General features: G+C 51.9%; 1 long non-coding RNA gene across 1 annotated transcript; it reads left to right on the forward strand.

The window, feature by feature from the left end:
- The first annotated feature begins 141 nt into the window (after window positions 1–141).
- Window positions 142–1205, forward strand: LOC311244692. Its single transcript, XR_014620713.1, has 3 exons — window positions 142–200; window positions 813–986; window positions 1119–1205. It is a non-coding gene; the product is annotated as an uncharacterized lncRNA (long non-coding RNA).
- The last annotated feature ends 9037 nt before the right edge of the window (window positions 1206–10242 follow it).

Raw genomic sequence — 10242 nt, forward strand, 5'->3', positions numbered from 1 at the left:
GTAAAAGTCCACAATTGGTTTCCAGTGCCTCTTTGAATGTATTCAAAGGTAGCCTAATGTGCGATAATACCTGCAACATAGAAGTCTGAAAATAGTGTACTTTCTCTCCACAGTGTCGCCCTCAGCGTACCCAGTTCAAAGCAATGACACCAGGAATGAAACTCAAAAGGAAGACATTCTACACACAACTACGAGAAGTGGTGAGGAAATATCATGTTCTTGTGATTCACATTCATGTTCAGTTTCAGTGGTTATTTCCTTCCCTCCAACATATCCAACATCAGCATGCGAACTCAACAAAGTATGAAATACGTTACCTATGACAGGTTACATTGCAGACAGGCTGAAAGTAATGAGTAGTAATGAGTAGCTCAGGAGATAGAGCAGTCATCTGGTGATCGGAAGGTTCCCGTTTCGATTCCCGTTCCTCCCGGGCAGTGTGTCGAAGTGTCCTTGCGCAAGACACTTAACCCCTAACTGATCCAGATGAGCAGGTTGGCACCTTGCATGGTTGCCTCCACCGTCAGTGTGTGAGTGAATGGGTGAATGTGAGGAACAAAATTGTAAAGCGCTTTGGATAAAAGCTGCTATATAAATGCACCTTTTACCATTTACCAAGTAATGAGTACACAATCAAGGTGCGGATTATCGGTCCACGAGACTAGACCAATACACTTCAAGTCCTATGCAGTTTGTGTGTGATGTGTTTTATGCAATGCTTTGATACATTCCTTGCCTATTCTTGGCAGTAAACCCCTCTGATTCTGATCACTGCCGTTAAACAGCACATTAAATAACAATTAATCAATAAGTCTTTAGATGGTGGGAGGACTACCTGGATCACCTCTGGTGGCAGGACACCAAAAGGACTGGGCCCGGTTCTTCTTCACCAGCACCAGGGTCGTCTCATCCAGGCCAGATCAATGACACCTTGAATGAAACCAACACAGAAGGTGTCGTGTACAGACCTGTTAACTTACCGACTGGTAGGAAGTAATGTATTTTCAATAATAGAGAATGGTTTCCAGTGCCTCTTTGAATGTATTCAAAGGTAGCCTAATGTGCGATAACACCTGTAACATAGAGAAGTCTGAAAATAGTGTACTTTCTCTCCACAGTGTCGCCCTCAGCATACCCAGTTCATAGCAATGACACCAGGAATGAAACTCAAAAAGAAGACATTCTACACACAGCTACGAGAACTGGTGAGGAAATATCATTTTCTTGTGATTCACATTCACATGCAGTTCAACAGCACATTAAAGAGGAACTATCTTACTATTTCTTTCACTATTTCTTTCACAATTTTACACAATTCCTGTGAGTCTATGGAACACATCTGTAAGTTTCTATTTTTTATTTATTCATTGTTTTGTATTTCTAATCAAGTAATAATAATCCCACGGGACAATGCATTGGTAACTTGTTTCAAATGACAATATATACCCCCGTGAATATTATTGCACGGATCGGAATACGCGTGGGAGCGTGCGCTATGATATTTTGCAACAGGTTAATGTGACGCGAGAGAGAGAGGGAGAGAGAGAGGAGAGATTGCTCCGAGAACGCACGCATTTCCCCCCACACACACACAGTCGCGAGTGTGTGTAAATGCTCCGAGACGAGTCGCACCGTATGAGAGCTTCTCTCTCCTTCTCTCTATCTGTCTGTCTCTCCCTCTCTTTTTCTCTCTTTTGAGGAAGTGTCAGTGACAGGGAAACCGCTTTCGCATTATTTCCACTCGCTCCGTTGTTGAGCGAATTGTTGATTGTGGGTGGTGGCTACAACCACAGAGGCGGCTGAGATATGCAGATCAGCAGCACCTACTTACGTCAGGGAGCGAGTCAATTCTGAATGGCTTGGTTCAGTGGGGGAGGTTCTTGTCTGAACTGAAGAAATAGGAGTTATCATGTGGCTATTCAGATCTGCTTTCCGAACCGAAAACCATTCCACAAACTGAACAACTAAATGATTTCTCTCCAGTATGAGTTATCATGTGGCTATTCAGGCTTCCTTCCTGGATGAATCCTTTCCCAGGTGTAGTGCGTCACGGTGCCCAAATGCGTCCACCTTTTTATAGGATTCTATCACATTTGCATAACAATAGCGAATATTACGTACCTTGCGCCTGTTACGTCTGGTACTCTAGCGAGTGCCAGCACTTTAACTAGTGTTCTAACTATTGCGACAGTGTCGTGTTATTCTGTTGAGTTTCACGTTACGGCATATGGCAGAACGTGACGTTGACGTTGACGTTCTGGTGTCAGTACGTTACAATGCATGTGTCTTCAGTTCAGTAAACACCGACATGCTGAAACTACGTGTTGTCTGATTCTTCCAACATAACATTGGCGACGAGAGATGGCTGAATTATCTATCCCACCCCCTCCACCCTTCCTACCGCTGCCCGGTGAGCCGCCCGTCCCGTGGGCGCGTTGGATTTCCTCGTTCGAGACGTATATCCTGGCTACCGGTTTGGACTTGTCCGCGGTGAGAAAACGGGCATTACTACAGCACTGTTTAGGCGTGGAGGGACAGCGTGTGTGTGAAACGCTCGGCACATTGGACAGTGACACATATACGTCGGTGGTGGCGCTCCTAAAGGGACATTTCGCCACTCCACAGACTGCACTCCTCCGTCGAGTTGTGTTCCGACGGAGACATCAACGTACTGGCGAGTCAATAACGCAGTACGTCGCGGACCTACGGGGCTTGGCTAGCTCATGCAAATTCGGGGTATTACAGGATGAAATGGTGAGAGACCAACTCATATTGAACACTGACAGTGATAAAATCAGGGAAAGACTACTGTTGGAAAATGACGAGCTGACATTAGCAGTAGCTATTAGACTAGCAGTGCAGGTGGAATCTGCTATGAACTGTGCAGCTAGTTTGTCTACCTCCCCCAGCCCCAACACACACGTGCCAGTAGAGGCTGCGAGCACGCTCAGCTCAAGGGTGTCCCTCCTCAACGTGAGTGCAGACGACGGCGGGGACAATATACTGTTAGCCTCCCAGTCACGTGACCGATCACGCCAGCCGTGTGGGAATTGTGGCTCCCTTTCACACAACTCCAGAGCCCAGACCTGCCCGTGGCAAAGCCTGCTCCAACTGCGGGAGGCTAAACCACTTCCACAAGGTCTGCAGGTCAGCCCCAGCTAGCGCTTCCAAGCCACCGACCACTATCATCCATAACGTCAGCTCAGGACGAGTGCCATTCAAAACATGCTCATTGGTGGTTGGTGACATCACACTGCCCCTCCTCCTCGACACTGGAGCCACAGTGTCTCTATTGAATTGGGCGACATACTCTCAATTCTTCTCCCACAAACCACTGGGCCCGTCCACCACCACCCTGCGAGGCTACGCCGACTCCAAGATTGACATCGTTGGCTCCCTCCAGCTGCCGGTGAGGTACGGAGAAAGGACACTGCCTGCCTTCAATTTCAACATCGCACGCCGAGGGACCAAACTCCTCGGCCTCGAACTCTTCAGTGGCCTCGGTTTCTCTCTGCTGGACACCACAAGCTCAGAGATCCACACCGTCACCGCTGTCTCCTGGCAGCAACAGTGGCCGGCACTGTTCAACGGCGTGGGCTGCCTCCAGGGCTTCGCTCACCAGCCCCTGCTAGACCAAAAAGTGACTCCGGTCATCCAGCCCCTTCGCCGCTCCCCCCTGGCTCTCCGTGAGGGCATCGCCACCGAGTTACAGAAGATGCTGGACGACGACATCATCGAACAGGTGAACGCGTCACCCTGGATCTCCAACTTGGTGGTAGCAAAGAAGAAGACAGGGGACCTGCGACTCTGCGTGGACATGAGAGCGGTAAACAAGGCCATCGTCCCTGATAAATACCCCCTGCCAACCACAGAGGAGCTCACCGCCCAGTTCCACGGGTCCAAGGTGTTCTCTAAGCTGGACCTTCGTCAGGGGTACCTCCAGGTGCCACTACACCCAGAGAGCCGAAACCTCACCGCGTTCATCACCCACAGGGGGGTCTTCCGTTACAAACGCATGGCTTTTGGCTTAAGCTCTGCCCCCAGCTGCTTCCAAAAGATCATGGCCTCCGTCTTCACCGGGATCCCCGGGGTGGCCATCTACCTCGATGACATCGTGGTGCACGGGGCCAACGCCGAGAGTCACGACGCGAGCCTCCACAGTGTCTTAAGTGCGATGGCGAAGCACCACCTCACACTCAACGGCGAGAAGTGTGTCTTTGCCACCACGACCATTGACTTTGTTGGGTTCCGCCTCTCGGCTGACGGCATGTACCCGCTCCAGTCAAACACAGAGGCCATACACAGTGTCCCAGAGCCCACCTCAGCGGCCCAGGTGGCCTCTTTCCTGGGCATGACGGCATACTACCTCCGCTTCCTGCCACACTACTCCGACACAACTGCACCGCTGCGGAAGCTGTTGAAGCAGGACGAGCCCTGGCTCTGGACGCCTGCCTGCTCGAAGGCTGTGCGCCTCCTCAAGTCCCAGCTCACCTCATCACCAGTCCTGGCGTTTTTCGACCTAGACAGCACCACCCTCGTCACGTGTGATGCCTCCGCCGCAGCCGTTGGCGCGGTACTGTCACAGCTGCACGGGGGTGTGGAGAGGCCGGTCGCTTTCGCTTCACGGGCCCTTAGCCCCACAGAACAGAGGTACTCAGTGGGGGAGCGAGAGGCCCTGGCCTGCATCTGGGCATGTGAGCGCTGGCATATGTACCTCTACGGCCGCTCATTCACGCTTAGGACGGACCACCAGGCTCTCACTACCCTCCTTGCCACGTCAGGCACTGGCCACAAACCGCTCCGCCTCCACCGCTGGGCTGACCGCCTGCAGCAGTACAACTTCGGTTTGCAGTTCACGCCGGGCCGGGACAACATAGTAGCTGACCTACTGTCACGCGCCATCCCCAGTCCCCCCACGGCCCCGCCCTCGACTCCCGATCGGGATCAGGCTGAGCATGACCTGGTCCAGCTCCTCCACACTCCCCTCCAAGAGACAGTGTCGCTGCAGGAGCTCCAGGACGCCTCGTCTGCTGATCCTGTCCTCTCTGCGCTCTCAACCTACATCAGGCAGGGTTGGCCGGCGAGGACACCTGACGAGCTTCTTCCCTATAGCAGACTCCGGGACGAGTTGTCATGCTGGAACGACTCCTGCGTCGCTCGTGGGCTCTGTACTGTGGTCCCGAGTGTCCTTCGGGCGCGTGTCCTTGCTATGGCGCACGAGGGCCACTTGGGCATAGACAGGCTCAAACAGCGGTGTCGTGACTTGGTGTGGTGGCCAGGCATCGACAGGGAAATCGAGACCCTGGTCAAGGACTGTACTGCCTGTCTTCTGAGCGGGAAGACCAGGGCCCCAGCCCCGCCCCCACCCATGCAGCCATTGGACTGGCCGTCCCAACCCTGGGAGCACCTGCAGCTCGACGTCTGTGGTGAACTGCACGGGGTACCGCATCACCAGCGGTTCCTCGTTGTGATCTACGACCTCCACTCCAAGTGGCCTGAGGTGGCGCCCATGGGCTCGGTCACAGCCGGGGTGCTGATTGAGATTCTCGAGTCCCTGTTCACACGCTGGGGCCTGCCCAAGAGGATCACGACAGACAATGGCCCCCAAATGATCTCCCACGAACTGGCCTCCTACCTGGGGGGTAAGGGGATACGTCATATCCGCACGTCGTTCTACAACCCGGCTGCGAACGGGGGGTGGAACGGCTGAACCAATCCCTGAAGAATGGCATCAGGGCCCACCTGGCACAAGGGTGCACATTCATCAACGGTCTCCAACAGACGTTCCTGCACTACAGGGCTACTCAACACGCCACCACAGGCGTCTCCCCAGCCTCCCTCATGCTAGGGCGCGAGTTTCAGCTGCCCCTGGACAGGCTGCGCCCTACTCCGGCTCAGGCTCCAGCCCACCCGCTTCAAGCCACAGTCAACGCACGCCAGCGCCGGATGAAGGACCGTTTCGACAGGACCCGACATGCGAGACCACCTACCATCGCCGTCTCAGACTGGGTCAGGATTCGGCGACCCCACCGGGACAACAAGCTCCGGTCATTCTGGTCTGACCCGGTCCAGGTCAGACAGCAGCTTGGCCCGGCCTCATTCAGGCTGGCTGATGGTACGCGTTGGCATGCTGGCCGACTGCGCAGGGTGCAGGCTCCCGCTGCCCCGGGACAGGGTGTGCCCGCGGCTGTAGCTCTGCAGGACAGACGATTCAATGATGTTGCAGCCCCAGCACCCGCGGCTATAGCTCTGCAGGACAGACAATTTGATGATGTTGCAGCCCCAGCACCCGCGGCTCAGCCTGAGGCTGCGGGACCTCCGCCGTTGGCTGTTGCAGTGCCCGGGCCCCGCCCACTCCGAGCGCGCAACAGGCCTGCACACCTGAATGACTTTGAGACTGAGTATCACTCCTAGGTTGAGTGAAGGGGGGGGAAATGTTACGTCTGGTACTCTAGCGAGTGCCAGCACTTTAACTAGTGTTCTAACTATTGCGACAGTGTCGTGTTATTCTGTTGAGTTTCACGTTACGGCATATGGCCGAACGTGACGTTGACGTTCTGGTGTACGTTACAATGCATGTGTCTTCAGTTCAGTAAACACCGACATGCTGAAACTACGTGTTGTCTGATTCTTCCAACATAACAGCGCCGTTTTCATTGGAGTTTTTTACAAATTAACGCTGTTTTATTTGTCCTATATATGCGGATAACATTTAAAAACTTAAATTGTACCATTTTGGCTCCCTTTAGACAACAAACATAATGCTAATGATGCACTTTAATTATGATAATTAGGTGGCCATTTACGGTCACTGTATTGAGGTGACGTGAGGGCGCATTCATAGTTTAACGCTCCCATGTTCAGATCGCATTTTCATCACCTTTTACTGACCTGCTGACCTGTGAACTGTGAAAAAAGATCTTGGAATCTGTAGTTCTTTAGTTTGAACCTGTTTTCATCCTTTTAAATCAATGCTGCCATCTACTGTCAACTGGAAGGTAGTGTATAAAGCGTTGCTTTGTATACCATCTCATCTCAGGAGCAAACAACATCCCCATTTTATTTGTCTAACAAACAAAATATTAATCACAATCACTTGTCACATTAACATTTGTGAGTACATGTGTTTTCAACAAAAATATGACAAATTTAACACAACAGCCAGCACTTTTTAACATTTTATAAACAATATATAAAAAATATAATAAACATAACTTAGAACAATATCAACTATTTACAGCACACCATACATATTTATAAATTTTTTCATTCATACACTCACTCATTCATACACTCATTCATCCAAACACCAGTAACACCAGAAACTAACATCTTCGTCCTCCTCCTCCTCCTCCCACTGAACACAGATGGTGTGGAACCATTTGTGACAGTTGTCACACTGGACCCACAACACCAAACCCTCAGAGTCCACAGGGGGGTTCGCCTTTTTACACCGGCCACACCGCCAGATCCCCAGCTTCTGCCTCTTGGTGGTGTGACCTGCAGTTAAAAAGAAATGTATTATTATGACGCTGCTTGATTACAATATACCAATAATAAATATGAATAACTATCTATATAGTACTTTTCACACATGGAACACAGTTCAAAGTGCCCCACAGCAATTTGTATAAAATCAGCACATTTTTGACATAATAATTAACAATTCATAAGTTTGCCCTGACAAACTCAAAAAACATAAGTAACATGCCGATGGGTGTCGTGGGGCTGGCGTGGGAGGAGGAGGACGTCGATGCTCCTGTTGGTCCAGGAATACAGGAGGCTGCAGACACAATAAAGGGAGCACCACTCAAAAAAATTATTTTGTTTGGTTTGGTAAATATTGCGCTATGAACAGTCTATCAGTGTACTGTGTGTGTGTAGGCCGTAGGGGCAGGTACAATAAGAGTTTTTCTTCCTGTTCCTTTTGGCCATGGACATTTGTAGATCATGTTTTTTTTCACAGTTGTTTGAAAAAGCTTACGGTGGGAGGGAGAGGAAGTTGGCTGGGACACCCGGTGGGACTGCCGGCTCTGAGAAAATGGTTAAGAAACAATAAAACATGATTATTTATTCATATGAAAATGTATACTTTTTTGCTAACTGAGAATGTTGTCTCCCAAATAACTGTTAAAAGAAAACAAATAAATAAATACCATCCATTATGGCTGTTGGGGAGGAAGAGGTGGAGGGGTGGTGATCTTCCCCTCTCAAAGCAGGCAGGCGAGTGCTGGTGTGGAGGCTACAGGCGGGCAGCAGACTGTGGGAGGCAGAAGAGGGGGGCATGGAGGCTGAGGCTGAGGGACCGGCGATGGCAAGACCGGAGCTGGTGGTGGGAGCGGCCCGGGGGGACACTCCTCTTCTGCGGCTGGGGAGAGAGCCGCCACGCGGGGTACGGGAGGAGGTTGTGGGAGTCCTTGATGTTTCAGCCCGCTGCCGCTGTCGGTCTGCCCTGGCCAGAGCTCCTGCCTCGGCGCAGGCGGCGCGGTCCTCTGTCTCGTCGATGGCATCCGTCATCTCCTGGGCGGTGAGCAGGCGGGCCTTGGTGGTGTTCCTCCTGACCTTTCCAGATCTTCGGGTGAACTCTATCTGGGCCAGGAGTTGTCCCAGGTCCGCTGTGATCCTCCCTGCTGTTACAAGGGGGTGGTTGAGGTAGGGGTTGGGGGGTGAGTCCTGGACTAGGAGGCTAGGAGCACGGGGGCTGGGTGGGGGGCTAGGAGCACGGGGGCTGGGTGGGGGGCTAGGAGCACGGGGGCTGGGTGGGGGGCTGGGTGGGGGGTAACAGCAGGGTTGGCACCAGGAGATGCAGGGGGAGGGGCAGGGGCAGACAGCATGACCCGCGACCAATCAATAGCCGCAGGGTCCAGAGGGTAGAGGCCACACCTCCTGAAGCCAGCCACCACCACCCTCCGATCTTTCTGCCTCTGGTAGGTGTCTCTGAACACCCTTGAAAACTCCTTTTTAGAAATCATGAAGGAGTGGCTAACTGCCGACAGATCTCCCACAAGCCCAGAGAAATCTGCCTTCAAGGGTGCAAAGAAACTCACATCCAGAGGCAGAAGGATGTGAGAGGTGTGTGGCGGTAGGCACAGGAGAATGACCCTCTCCCTCTGTGCCGTCCGGACCAGCTCTGGATCCAGGTGGGACTGGTGACCGTCCATCACAAGCAGCAGCGGGCGCTCCTCCGTGGCATACTTCAGGAAGTGGTCGGTGAACCACTTCCTAAAAAGCTCTGAGTCAATGTACCCCGCTGGCGACTTCCCGTAGAGGGCATTGGGGACTCCCTCCCTATTGTAGGGCCATCCTGGGTAGCCCCCCTTATAAATAATAAAAGGGGGGACGTCCTCCCCAGCCGCGTTGAGGCAGGCCAGGACCGTGATGTGTTCCCTGGTTCCCTGGGCCTGCACAACGACCTTCCTCCGGTTGGAGTCCATCTGAAACCCTGTCTCGTCACAGTTGTAAATATGACAGGGTTTCTCCCTCAGCCCATGTTCCTCCAAGGTGGTGGTGAGGAGCTTGAAGTAGTCTTCTATGGCCCCCCTCTTGGCGCAGGCTGCCCTCCCACGGTCAATGGTGTCCGGGATCCGGATCGTGAGGCGATGGTGTTGCCTCTCCCTGAAATTAATCCACCACCCCTGGCCAAGGGATGTTTTTAGGTTCCCTGGGTGGCGGAGGTTATAGATGGCCAGGGCGTGGGCCAGGACCTGCGACCTCGTCAGCGGAAACCCATAACTGGCAGAGTACAAGCAGTACTTCAGGGGTAAGATAGGTGCTCCGGCCGATGTTGCAGGCCAGAGACACCTTTCCGCTGAGTCGGTCGATCAGGCTGGACTTAGGGACCTTGAACAACGTGGCTGCCCACCTCGCACTCCACCTGCCTGCTCTGACCTCTGCAATGGCCTGATCCATGGCCTCCGGGGCCCACAGACGCATCTTCCTCTCCCTCTTCCGCATTTGCCGGATATTAGGCATGCTCTGCAAACACACAAAAATATTTTAAACAAGAAAGTAAAATAATATGAACTTTATTATTATTGTACGACTGACGAGTTTATTTTATTTTATTTATTTAGCACATTATTTAAAAAAAACAGTGCTAGGAGGGAACTTATGTGAGTGATTTATGATGATATTTAATTAGATTTGAATTGTTTTTTGAATATGGATATGATGAATTTAGTTTATTGCTATGGTTTGTTGGATATGAGTGAAATTCTGATGAAAAGATGAAGAACAATGGAA

This window comes from Notolepis coatsorum (genome assembly GCF_963971535.1).
Source record: "Notolepis coatsorum genome assembly, chromosome: 18".
Classification (NCBI taxonomy): Eukaryota; Metazoa; Chordata; class Actinopteri; order Aulopiformes; family Paralepididae; genus Notolepis; species Notolepis coatsorum.